Here is a 13,143-nt window from a genome sequence, read left to right on the forward strand (position 1 = left end):
ATCTCTCTACTGAAAATTACCAACAACAAACTTTAGGGAAAGATTACGAAAACTATACAATACTAATTAAAGAGAATTTGAACAGATCTACATTTCCCCGTCGACGTGACTCAAAAAGATAGATTGCTCCGTGGTGGACGACAAACTGCCAGAAATTGATAAACGCTAGACAAAATGCATTCATCAAATACAAGGGTTGGATAAAAAGTAATGGCAACACTGGTATAATTGGTACTTGACTGTATTGGCAGAGGAGCACGTGTTACATTCCTTCAAAAGTAATCGCCCCTCATCTCTACGACCTTCTGCCAACCGTATGGAAGGCGCCGTACACCGTCAGCGCGTCCATCTCTATCGATGTCCTGCAGTGACCGCCCTATAGCACGTATGATGGCTTCGCGCATGTCGTAGTGCTTCCCGCCCAGTGGTTCCTTCATTTTGACAAAACGGTCGTAATCACACGGTCTCATACCGGTGAATACGGCGGATGTTCCAGTACTTCCCACTACCAGTTATGCAGGAGCGCCGTCACATTGTTCGCAGTGTGACACCTTGCATTGTCAAGCAGGATGATGGGACACCGTGCCGTCGCTTCCTTCTTAATGCGAGACGAAGGTGGTGTTGCAAGAAGGTGCAGAAGTAGGCTGCGTTGACCGTCTGCCTGAGAGACGTTGTTCTTCTTGCCTAAACATATTGTTAGGGCGCTTGCACCATATGCTTGCACTCTCGTCTTCTTCTTCAGAGCACTGCTGTTTTTGACTGAATAACATACAATCGCTCCCACTCACTATACTTCCTCGTCTGACATTCCTTTATCAGCCACGAAACGCTTGTGGAGCTGTGACTCACCCCTTTCACTGGACAGCAGTGTTGCCATTACTTTTTATCCAACCCTTGTATAAAGAAAACCCAACAATGAACCATTTCTTGAAGTACAAAGAAACAAAAGCCAAAACTCAAAGGCAAATTAAGGCAGAGTTTTGGAAAAAGTTTTGTTCCTCATTAACAAATGAATCATCCTTAACCACAATGTGGAAAGTTATTAACAGAATGTCTAATGCCAATAATATAAGTAGATATATTGGAGGCAACATAAGCAATAAATGAATAACAGAATTTCATCAAACCCTAACACCAGACTCCAGCGACTGTGATTTTAATGCCATATTAAATTCAATGAATGAATCCACACCATCAACATTGGAATGTCCATATACCAGTCCAGAATTAAGAAAAGTTATAAGTGAAAGGAAACCTTCGTCGTCACCAGGAATGGATGGCGGCATATCATATGAATGTATACAAAACTTACTTTAACTGGGGATAGATAAATTATTAGAACTTTATAACGTGATATGGAATAGTGGACAAGCTCCCCTTCAATGGAAGGAAATTGTTATAATTCCAATCCTTAAACCAGGAAAAACACCAGGATGTTCTAAAAATTATCGGCCAATAGCACTAGCGTCATGCTTATCAAAAATTTATGTATATCTTATACTTAATAGAATTACTTGGTGGATTGAATATAACAATATATTACCAAAATATCAAATGGGATTCAGAAGATGAATGGGGACAATAGATGTTTTGACTACACTTATTTTAGACATACAGTTGTCAATTGTTTGTCGCGAATTTTGTATAGTTGTGTTTCTGGATCTTTCTAGTGCATATGATGCAGTCCTTATAGATTTGCATGTTAAAAAACTAAAAAATCTCAATCGTACTAAGCAATTTATTAAAAGTATAGTTGGATTATTACTACAGAGAAAAATTTATGTTCGTTAAGGTCATCAACTTTCGAATGCTCGCACAACTAGTCAAGGACTTCCACAAGGTGCAGTGTTAAGTCCAACATTATTTAATTTGTATACTTATGATCTTGGTAAACAAGTATTGAAGTATGCTAGATTATTGCAATATGCAGATGATATTGTTATATACAAAAGCAGCAAGAATCTATCTGATGGTATAGAGAAAACACAACTAGCTTTAAACGAATTATGCACATGGTGTGGTAACAATGGCATAAACATTAACGTAGAAAAATCATCTGTAATTGTGTTCCATAGAAAAAGATTACAAACTCCAGTTGTGTTAGACATTAATGGATCACACATAAAACAAAGTAGGACACACAAATTTCTTGGTATTATTTTGGATGATAAATTGAAATGGAAAGCCCAAGTAGAACACATGGAAGAAAAGGTGCTTATGGCATTTAACATTATAAAATGCCTCACAGTCAAGAAAAAGTGGGGAGCAGATCCTAGACTACCCCACATTGTTCACAAGCAAATGCTAAACTCAAGATTAGAATATGGATCTTTCTTGATTAACAATAATCTAAATTGGGCATTTGGAAAAATATCTTCAATACAAGATCATAGTTTATGTAGAATCTCTGGCCTATGGAAAGGAACACCGAAACATGCTACATTTGTTGAAGTAGGAGAACCACCATTTCATCTACGGGCACAATATCTTGCGAGAAAATTCTTAATGAAAAAGATGTCTTCCATATCCAGTCCGATATACCAAAATTATCACTTTTACAATCCTTAATGTCATCAAACCATACAGCTAAATATAAATCAAATCTTCCAATCTTATTCACAGCATACAAGTCGATTAAGGATTTCATACCGAAAGTTATTAGATTTTCAAAGTCTCCGTGCTTTACAACAGACTATTTTAAATTAGCAACAATACTTCCTGTTCACTTTCCTCCATATCCAGATAAAGTTACACGAACGTCAATGCCAAGTATGGTGAATAACATATTCATGGAATATGTACACTCTGTAGTGCATGAAGATTTTTTCATAGTATATACAGACGCATCAAAGTCCACAACTGGTAACACTGGAGCTGCAATATATTGCAATAATCTAATGGAATACAAAATCTACCCATTACCAGCAGAATTTTCAATATTCACGGCGGAAGCGTTTGCTATTCGTCAAGCATTGTTGTATATACAGGAGAAAAACCTCAAGAGGATAGTGATCGCCACTGATTCAGCGCCAGTCTTACACGCCCTGGAATCGATTACAGCTGATTACTATGTAGACTGGTACATTGTTAACATAAAAATTTTGTATCACAAACTAACCAACTCAGGATACAGTATTTATTTTGTCTGGACTCCTGGGCATACATCCATAGAAGGGAACCACATAGCAGACGCATTAGCCAAGTACGCAGCTGAAGAATCAAGTCACCGATCGCTTCGAATCAAATTTTCTGCAAAAGCGCTAGAACAGAATTGTTGAAAAGTTGGCAGAAACAATGGACAACTACAGGGAAGACTAATGGGAAAAAATATTATTCAATTCAACCAATTATACCTAAAGAACCTTGGTATCAAGACATTAACCTTTCAAGAAACTCTTTAACAAGTATTCTTAGATGTCGGCTAAATTACACCCTAGCCCCTAAAGACCTGTATACTAAGAAGATTGTTCAATCCCCAATCTGTCAGTGTGGTGCAACTGAAGGAACACCTGATCATATTATATTTGAATGTCATCTTAATGCTACTACGCGTGATTATTTCTTTAGAGACCTAAAAGAAGCAGGATATAATGTCCCATATGCCTTGTCAACACTTTTGAGGAACCCAACGAAGAAAATAATATATGTACTTATCAACTATATTGTGAGAGAAAATATTGTATTATAAAATTAGGAAATTGTAAAATTATGAAATTTAAAACAAATGCAACTGGTGCATAGCAGCAAAGCTACAACCAGAGGCATGGCGTGCACGTAGCCGCTGTTACCGCAGGTAACACCAAAATATAAAGAATTGAAGAACCCGTCTTAAAATATTATTACGTACATAAACTGGTAATATTGTCGTAAAGTAAACATTGCAGACTGACATTTTTTCTGACACCGGCAAAAGCGAAGAGGAGGACTGATCCGGTACCCTCCACAGGCAACATGAGGAAAGGGCCCTGAGCCCACGCAAGGAAGACTTCGCGTTGCGGCAAAGATTGACCGCGGGAGGAGGAGGCGGGTTTTTGGCATGCCTGTTTAGCCGGCGCAGTTGCCTGTGATCCTTACCGGAAACATACCAGTGTTGCCATATTCAATTGACAGAAAAGAGCTAAGTCGCCTAATCGGGTCTATCTTACTCTGAAGGTGTCCAGTCACACTGGGGAACGATGGCGCAGTGGTAGCGTCGCCGCCTTATAATCAAGGGATTCCGGGTTCGATACCCGGTGGAGGCACAAGTGGTTCGGATCCAACTTTAAACTGTCCCGATTAGCATTACTGTTCCTGAAGTGGACTTAAATCGCCAAATCAAAATTTAAAAAAATCAAATCACACTGGGGCAAAAGCAAACTACCAAGTGATATTTTGTATTTACACTAAATATCAGCGATTATGAAAGTCCTCTTTGTCATCATGGGCGAGAAGGAGAGGAGAGGGATGGGTATGGTCAAGGGGTCCGCTGTCCTTCTAAAAATGTCAACCTAAAATTCTATATTTCACACATATAATATTATTTCGGTTACAGGAATTTGTGATAATTGTTGATGATACTGATTGAGATTGACATACGTTGTCGCAGGAATGCCATAATTTGGGATTGAAGCAATGTTTTTGAGGTGGTAGAACTGTTTTTGGGTGAAAACAATACTTACAAGCATAATTTCCCGATTGTTATCTTAGCACGCTCTGAAGTGTCAGGTGTCGCAGGTTCGAATCCTCAGCAAGAAATGGTTATTTCAATGTTCGTTGTTATTATTTTACTTACATAATTATAAAAATTAATAATTACATACACAAAGAAATAAAAATTTTATTTCAATAATTCACCATGCATCCTCATCGTCACGATTATCCTATAAAGCGAAAGCCTTAAAGGTAGCAAAGGACGTAAAATATACGAAATAGTAGTGGTGTCAGAAATGAGATTTCAGTGGATTTAGCGAAACATGGGAGTGGGAGTAGTTAGGAAACAGATGAAGACTACATCTACTCTACATTTGAAACGAAAAGTTTCGCGATTTGGGCAAATCTGGTTTCAAAAGAACTAAGATGGCAACAGTAGTAGAACTGGACTTCTTGCAGGTTCCGAAGGAAATATTGGGGAAGGGCCGATGCTGAGAGGGGAGGGGGCAAGGAGGGTGCTTCACGTGTTACAAAAGTAAACAACGGTTTGTGGGAGGGACTGTGCAGTGGGAGTTTTGTGACCGGTGTCTTTATGTTGTTTTCGGGCATTGTCAATTAATTAATGAAGCTTGCTCCGAGTTCCGAGGTGGCGGGTTCATCCTATCTGGACAGTGTGTGTAATCGTGCGATAGAAGATATTTTGAAGCAATCTTTCGGTTCGTTATTTTGCAGAAAAAATCGAAATTGTGGCGAAAGGGAGGGCAAAGCCTATTTTGAACGATTTAAAAAACAAGTCGTTGCTGGATATGACCGACATTTCAATGTTTCGTGGTATAACGACTATCCGTGGTTATGTGGATGTGTGCAGTTGTCGAAACTCTTTTGTTGGACATGTACTCTATTTTCGGGTGAAAAAAAAACGTGTCGAATTCAGATGTGGATAACATGGACCATGACCATGACGCACCCAAAAATTCAAATTCAAATGAAAAACTTCTCTTTATGACAGCATCATAGAAGTTTTTTGATTTGATTTGATTGATTTTGCTTCGCTTGTGCCACTTTTGGCTAATTTGCGAAGATGGGGATGAGTGATGATATGATTAAATTGATGAATAGACGTCACAAACGCCCATGCCCAAGCTAGGTTTCGAACCCGGGATCCCAGCATCATATAACTATTTTCAAAGTCGGATTGATCTGCTCTATAAGTAGCCTTCGATGTTTCTGTAAGTATCAAATTACGTATTATTGTGTCAACAACCAATGTTTGTGATTTCACTTTAGTCCTTATGTCAACATTTTTTTTCCTGATTAATAACTTTACCAAAATCTAGTATTGAATTGCATACGTACCAGATTAATATTATATGAACTACTTGGAAGACATGGGGGGGGGGGGCATGAGGTGGGGAGGCGCCCAAGTCTCCCTTAAATGTCCTACTGATAACCGGTAACACTTTTAAAAATCCACGCCACGCCACTGGCTACAACCAAATATTCATTTATATAAAAAAAAAACAATAAAGAACACTGATGACGTCGACAGTGATTAGTTTCTCCCAGCGTAGAGTTGTAAATTATGTTACGATTTGGCACCCACATTTTTTGTTGGAATTTCTACATAATACATGTCCTGTGTGTGCCAAATCGTAAGGTCATTTACAACTCTTACATCGAACAAGGAATCCGTGACTGCAGGCGAGTCTATTGATGAAATTGCCAGTAGAATTTAACATGAGCCATGGCTCTGTGTGCAAGATTATCCATGATGACCTTGGGTATAGGAAGTGCATAGCTGATGGGTTCCAAGATAGCTGTCCAATGATCACAAGTATTCACGGTAAATGAGTTGTCAGGAGCATTTGGACCGTTATGCTCGTGAAGGAGATACTATTATCAATTGAATTGTGGCAGGAGGAGAGGATATAAATCAACATCATGTTGTCTTCTTTGTAAATGAATGAGTTGATATTGGTGCTTGGTCATTTTTGCTTAAACACACAGGGATAGAGCTTCATCTGAAGTGTGTGGCAATGATGAAGATCTGTGTTGCTACCCATGTTCCTCAAATTTTACATGCTCTTGTAAGCAGTGGTGGCGATTGGATTCCAAAACCAGGGGGGCAAGATGCCAAAACTGGGGGGGAAACACAGTATATTTCCCTTTGTGGATAAGGTTTAGCATACTGCGGGGGCAAAAGTGGCGAAAAGTGGGGTTCAACTGCCCCCCCCCCAATCGCCGCCACTACTTGTAAGCATTGTTAAAGCTGCTGCTTTCGCGATTTAAGCTGCGTCCGTTTTTCCATCTAATTGAAGGCTAGTACGTACTTACCATATGTGATAGTATAGCAGATTGAGTTTCATGTAAATATTCATTTCTTCTACCAGAATGCTTCAAATAGCTTGTGTAGCCGTCCTCTGTTACATTTGAAAACAGAATTTTCAGTATCCTGTTGTAGATCATTCGCAATTCCAGGTGTCAAAGAAAGTCTATATGCAGCAAATGCGATTTCACTTTTAGGAAACATTCCTTGTTCTTTTATATTTCCCCAATTTCTTTGTTAATTTATTGCAGACGGTTTTAATGATATTGTTGAAATCATCTCTGCATTTACTCAATGGAAGAACCTTGTGTTCCTAAATTACAGGCAGCTTCATGTAGCAATCCCCTTGACATTGATAACAGACTTCAAATATGTACGTCTCATCATAAAATTAATGCTGTTTCTAGGACAGGTGGTAAGACACAACACAACAAAAATCATTGCAGTTATTTTGTTAAACATTAAATTACACTAAATACTACGTTCTAATGCAACGCTATTTTATGCAGGCTTATTTGTCAGTGTGAAGTTGTATGCAACTGGCATTCATTTTACATCCCTTAACTAGACAGAGACAAGAGTTGGCAGGCTCTCTTGAGTGCATTAATAATTGAATTGGATAATTGAATTATTCAGCATAAGCATCTTCACTCTACCTCATCCCAGAAATGTTGATAGCTAAAGGGTATTGTGGAACCACAGGCAATAGAGCCTGCACAGATCCTCGACTCTTGTGCATTGTCCTCCTGCATGGAGGAGAGGAGCAGAGTGGCCTGAGTTGAACTGATGGAGAGGAAGGTGTGCGGAGACTTTTGGTCAAAGGTTATGTTCCTTGTGGTTGCTCTGTAGAAACACACATCATTGCAACTCGGCTGAAAATGGAGCATATGAATCTGCTTGTATAACAATGCCCACAATTCAGTACATCAATTCATGTTCCACACAAAGTACATACCTTGATGATATGTAGAAATGTTTAACAGAACCCACACAGTGGTAATTCAGTATCACACCCAGGCTCAAGCCCCCCCGAAAGTTTTTAAGTTTACCCTAGATAAAATGAGGTTTTTGGTTCCTTGTGGTGTGAAATAAAATAAAATGAGGATAATTCAAGGAGAGAAATAATTATCGAGGCAAAACGGGGAATGTTCTATAACCCTGTTATTGTTAATAGCGCGTATCCAAGTTGGAGATCTGGGCCTCGAGCCCTCCCCCCTCCCCAGGAATTTTTTCAGTTTACACTAGATAAAATTAGGCTATTGGCTTCTTGAATAATGTGACGATAATTTAAGGAGATAAATAATTATCGAGGCAAGACGGAGAATGTTCTATAAACTTATTATTGTTAATAGCACGTATCCAAGATGGAGATCAGGGCGCTCGAGTCCCCTTCCCTTCAGGAAATTTTTCAGATTACGTTAGATAAAATTACGTCATTTGTGCTTGAATAATATGATGATAATTTGAGAGTAATAATTATAGAGGCAAGACGTAGAATGTTCTATAACCTTATTATTGTTAATAGCATGTATCGAAGGTGGGGATCAGAGGGCTCGAACCGCCCCTTCAGGAAATTTTTCAGTTTGCACTGCATAAAATTATGTTTTTGTCTTCTTGAATAATGTGACGATAATTTAAGGAGATACATAATTATAAAGACAAGACGGAGGATGTTTTATAACCCTGTTATTGTTAGTAGCATGTATCCAAGGTGGTGATCAGGGTGCTTGAGGCCCCCCCCCACACACACACAAACAGAAAACTTTCAGTTTACACTACATAAAATTATGTTTTTGTCTTATTGAATACTGTGAAGATAACTTAAGGAGATTCGTAATTATAAAGACGGAGAATGTTCTATAGAACCCTGTTGTTGAAAATATTGCACGTAAACTTCGGTGTTGTCGCAGTGAACTTTTTGGAAGCCGCACAACAAAGGTAGCGCCACAAGTAGGACGATTCGTTGTAATTTTTAATCTCTGCAAAGTCCGAGAGGGAACGTCCTTGAATAAGATAAGGAGTCGAACTACTGGCAATATTAACGAATCGTTTTATCTGCGGAACGTTCTAGAATATAATGAGGATATAAATATGCGGCTTCAATTTATCGGTTGATCTGTACACAGAATCCGGTTAATGAGACTTCAGAATTTTCAGAGTATGGCAATTCATACAGTCGATTAGTGATCTGTGAGTGTCCATTGCTTGCTTTGTAAGATCTAGTGATTCGAAAATAAAAAGGACTGAATATCGTAAAGTAACGAAGTCTACTAGTTCGGGTTCAAAGCTGAAGACACTGACGACAGCGGAACTTCCAGAGCCTCGGTGTAGTGCAGCTAGTTCGGATCGAGGGCCGAAGAGATCGAAGGTCTCTCTCTCTAAAGTGAATATTTCAGCTGTTTATTAAAACAGAAATAAGCTTCACAGATCAACTAAAAATCAAAGTTTTGAGTGATGATTTAGTTGTGCCCGAACAAAATTTCAAGTATGCAGTCCGAGAATTTCATGGCATAAAATAAATAATTTTGTTTAAGCCTACTAGGTTCGCACACACACAAATACTTAACTACCATGAAGGGACAACCGAAAATTTTATGAATGTCGAGAAGAGAAAGCAAGAAGATGTTGCATATGTAGTTATTTTAACGGAAATTGCAGGCTCTACCAGGACCCGAATCAGGGCTCTGGCATACCATGCCATTGCTCTACCAACTGAGCCACCGAGCCACCCTTGACTTCGACTGAGCTTGCGCTAAAATGTATAGGCTACATAGTACATGTTCTGTGTATGTCAAATTGTAAGATTTTACCTGTTTTATTAACAAGCACAGGAAATAAAGGAGAAAGAAGAAATCTGAAGGGCATTCCCATCGGTTGAGGAGACATTTTTCTTCGGTGGTCAATGCGAGCTGCCGCTTCGAGGTGACGATGACAGTGGCCTACTAAGGGAGATTTCACATTGTGTTGCCTGAGGATTTCACAAGTCGAACGTTGGGTTTGTGAGGCCTTTTGTGTCGCTACGGTGTGAAACGTTTTTGTTGATTGGCTCATTCCATACGTCATGTATCGCGTATCACTTCGGTCTCAAATCTACTTAAGTCTTGAAGATCCAAGTCACAAGGATGGAGAATTAGGGCTTTGTTGTTAAGGTTAGGTGCGAAGGCAGGCGAAAGCACCCTAAAGGATAATATCCAAACCTGCAGGAAGAACGCACTTTACCTAAGTCTCGAATACGAAATGAGAAAAACTTCTGGTGAGTTGATTTTTAAAATATGTGTCCGAGATAAAGAATGGCGTGCCCAGGATTATCGGTAGGGAGACGGGTCACGAATACTATTTTTGGTAGTCAGTCCTCATTTTACCATCTTTTCCTGTCTTTGACGTTCCTTTTTTAAGGAATACTGGCTCAAATGGGGTTATGACCCCACCAATCCTCCCTTGGGCATGTCACTAGAAATAAATAAGTAAGCATTTGATCATATTGGGAGACGAAACATTAGATGTGTTAGGAACGGAAGAGTTTTCAGAGGCCTGAATATGAACAATTTAGTGGGTTTCGGCTTTTATAAGAGCTGCAAACATGGGAGGACAAGACACAGTAGTGGTGTTCAGGCTCGAATCAGATAAATGTCTGCGTCCACCTCGCAGCCCACAGTTTGAATCTCGCGTTGTCGAGTGGATTGTCCATCTCGTGCATGTGTAACGGCTTCGTAAAAACACTCAGACACCATAGATGTGTTGATGCCTGATGAGAAGAAATGGACAAACACACACACTCAGATGGTTCTGGCACACAATGTTAATGCATGGAAACAGGGGAGTCGAGTGGTAAAAAACGTTCTGATTAAAATGGCAGCCTTAAACAGTGGCAACCATTTAGGGGATAGTTGCTCCCCTTTTTTGCCTCTTAATCCTAGGCCTTGTCTACCAAGAGAAAGTAAACTTTCCTTGCAACCCCCCCCCCCCCTTCGTTTTGGAACCCAATCGCCACCACAGGCCTTAAACATACAATTGTAAGGTTCTATCTATACCCTTGAAAATATGATGTTCAGCTCCCCCTCCCCCGAAAGGAATTCCTGGATACGTGCCTGATCACACCCAATAATGGACGTCCGTAAGGAGTGCCACGTCCCCTGAAATATGAATGTCAACCAAACATTGCACATATATTACAAACATATAATTTCATTTCAATGACAGTAATTAGTATAATTATTGTCAGGACGTTGCAGGAACATGATAACTTCAACTGAAGGGGTGTTTTTTGATTGAGGGTGAAAAATATGACTCGTTTCCCCTGCCCTGGGAAAAACTACACTGCTCAAAATAATTAGGGGGTCAGGGAAAAATAAGTATGGGATCAGACTAGATATGTTGTCAGCGCCTGTATGAGCTACAATCAGCTGCTAAAGCCTCGTAAACGAAAGTTCCAGTGCCTTAAACATGACGTAACCATTGCACTGGTGATATCAAAGGGTAGAGGGGAGGAGTGTGTGCATGCTGGTGTTATATGCTAGTCGTCTCTGGTTAGCGATACAGTTCAGTTGGGGAGGCAAAGGTTCAGGTGAGAAAGGCAAATGCAGCACCAACGTGATTTACCGGAAGCTATGGCTTGGAGGGCCATGGGAAGGATTGAAGCTGGGCAGTCACAATACCAGGTAGCACACGCCATTGGAGTGTCGCCAAGTGTGATTTCCAGAGTATGGAATCGTTTTTGAAACAACAGGAAGTGTTCGCAGAAGACAAGGCCAAGGTCGTCCACAAGCAACAACATCGAGGAAGGACCATTATCTCTTAATCACAGCCCGTCGGAACAGGGGGTAGCAACGTGCCTGGCAAACAGCAACGGGACGCAGAGTGTCATCTCAAACTGTCCGTAATAGTCTTCATGAAGGTGGCCTCTATGCACACAGGCCCATGGTGTGTGTTCCATTAACGTTACAACACCGTATAGCCCGTAGAAGCTGGGCGGAGGACATCGTGGTTGGGGTCATGCCGAATGGAGGTCCGTTCTGTTCTCTGATGAGTCGCGATTCAGTGTGGAACCTGACAATCGACGTGTTCTCATCTGGAGGGAACGTGGAACATGAAACAACCCAGCTTTTGTGCACGAACGCTCCCGATATGGTGGCGGTGGACTGATGGTGTGGGCAGGAATCAGTTTTGGTGGACATTCGGACCTGCACATCATCCGCGATGGCACCTTTACAGCTCGAAGGTATAGAGACAAGATCCCCCGACCTTATGTCGTGCCTTATGCTGGTGCCATTGGTGATCCTTTCCGTTTCATGGATGATAATGCTCGTCCACACCGAGCTGGGTTGGTGGACGACATGCTGGACCAGGAGGGTATCGAGCATCTGCCCTGGCCAGCTTGCTCTCCAAACTTAAATCCAATCGAGCACATCTGGGATGCACTAGGCCGACAAGTTGCAGCTCGATCAGCACCTCCCACCTCCAGAGCTGAAAATTGCCCTTCTGGCAGAGTGGCGACGTATCCCCCAACAGCTCATTGACCAGCTTATTGATTCCATGCCATGTAGGTGTGCAGCAGTATTGGTCGGTAGGAGAGACCATACACCGTACTAGACGAGAGTTGCTGTAGTGTTTGTGTCTGTGCTTTTTTTTGTGCTGTCCTACTGATGCTCTAATTATTATATCGCGTCACATGTCATTAATGTCATTATCATCAGGTATCATGACAGCATATCTTGCTGTAACTAATCTCAGAATGAAATAAAGGATCTGGTATTAGTATGCCTACATGAGTTTTGATATCTGGTTTGATCCCCTACTTATTTTTGCCTGATCCCCTAATTATTTTGAGCAGTGTACAGTGGGATCCATGAGTATTACCGTGCAAATTGTCCATCATCATGTTCGTGCACTTTATTTGACCCAATAAGAGCTTCAAGAATTAAAAGAAAACTCAAAACAAGCTGTTGACAATTTCTGCACCAGCATACATAAAAATCCATCGCTTAAAAACACACAGGATGTAAGTTAAAAATTAATGAAAATAGTCATGGTCGATTTGCACGGTAATACTCATGGATCCCACTGTACATAGCTGTCCCTCCCTGGATAAAATCCTACGGATGTCCATGCTCTCAATGGATAAAACTGAGTGTGAGGTGTCTGTGAAATGGTCCCAACTCCACACCCTTTACCCCATCAATAGTCAAGAA

This window comes from Lepisma saccharinum, chromosome 15 (assembly GCF_977018435.1).
Source record: "Lepisma saccharinum chromosome 15, izLepSacc3.1, whole genome shotgun sequence".
In the NCBI taxonomy this organism is placed as follows: domain Eukaryota; kingdom Metazoa; phylum Arthropoda; class Insecta; order Zygentoma; family Lepismatidae; genus Lepisma; species Lepisma saccharinum.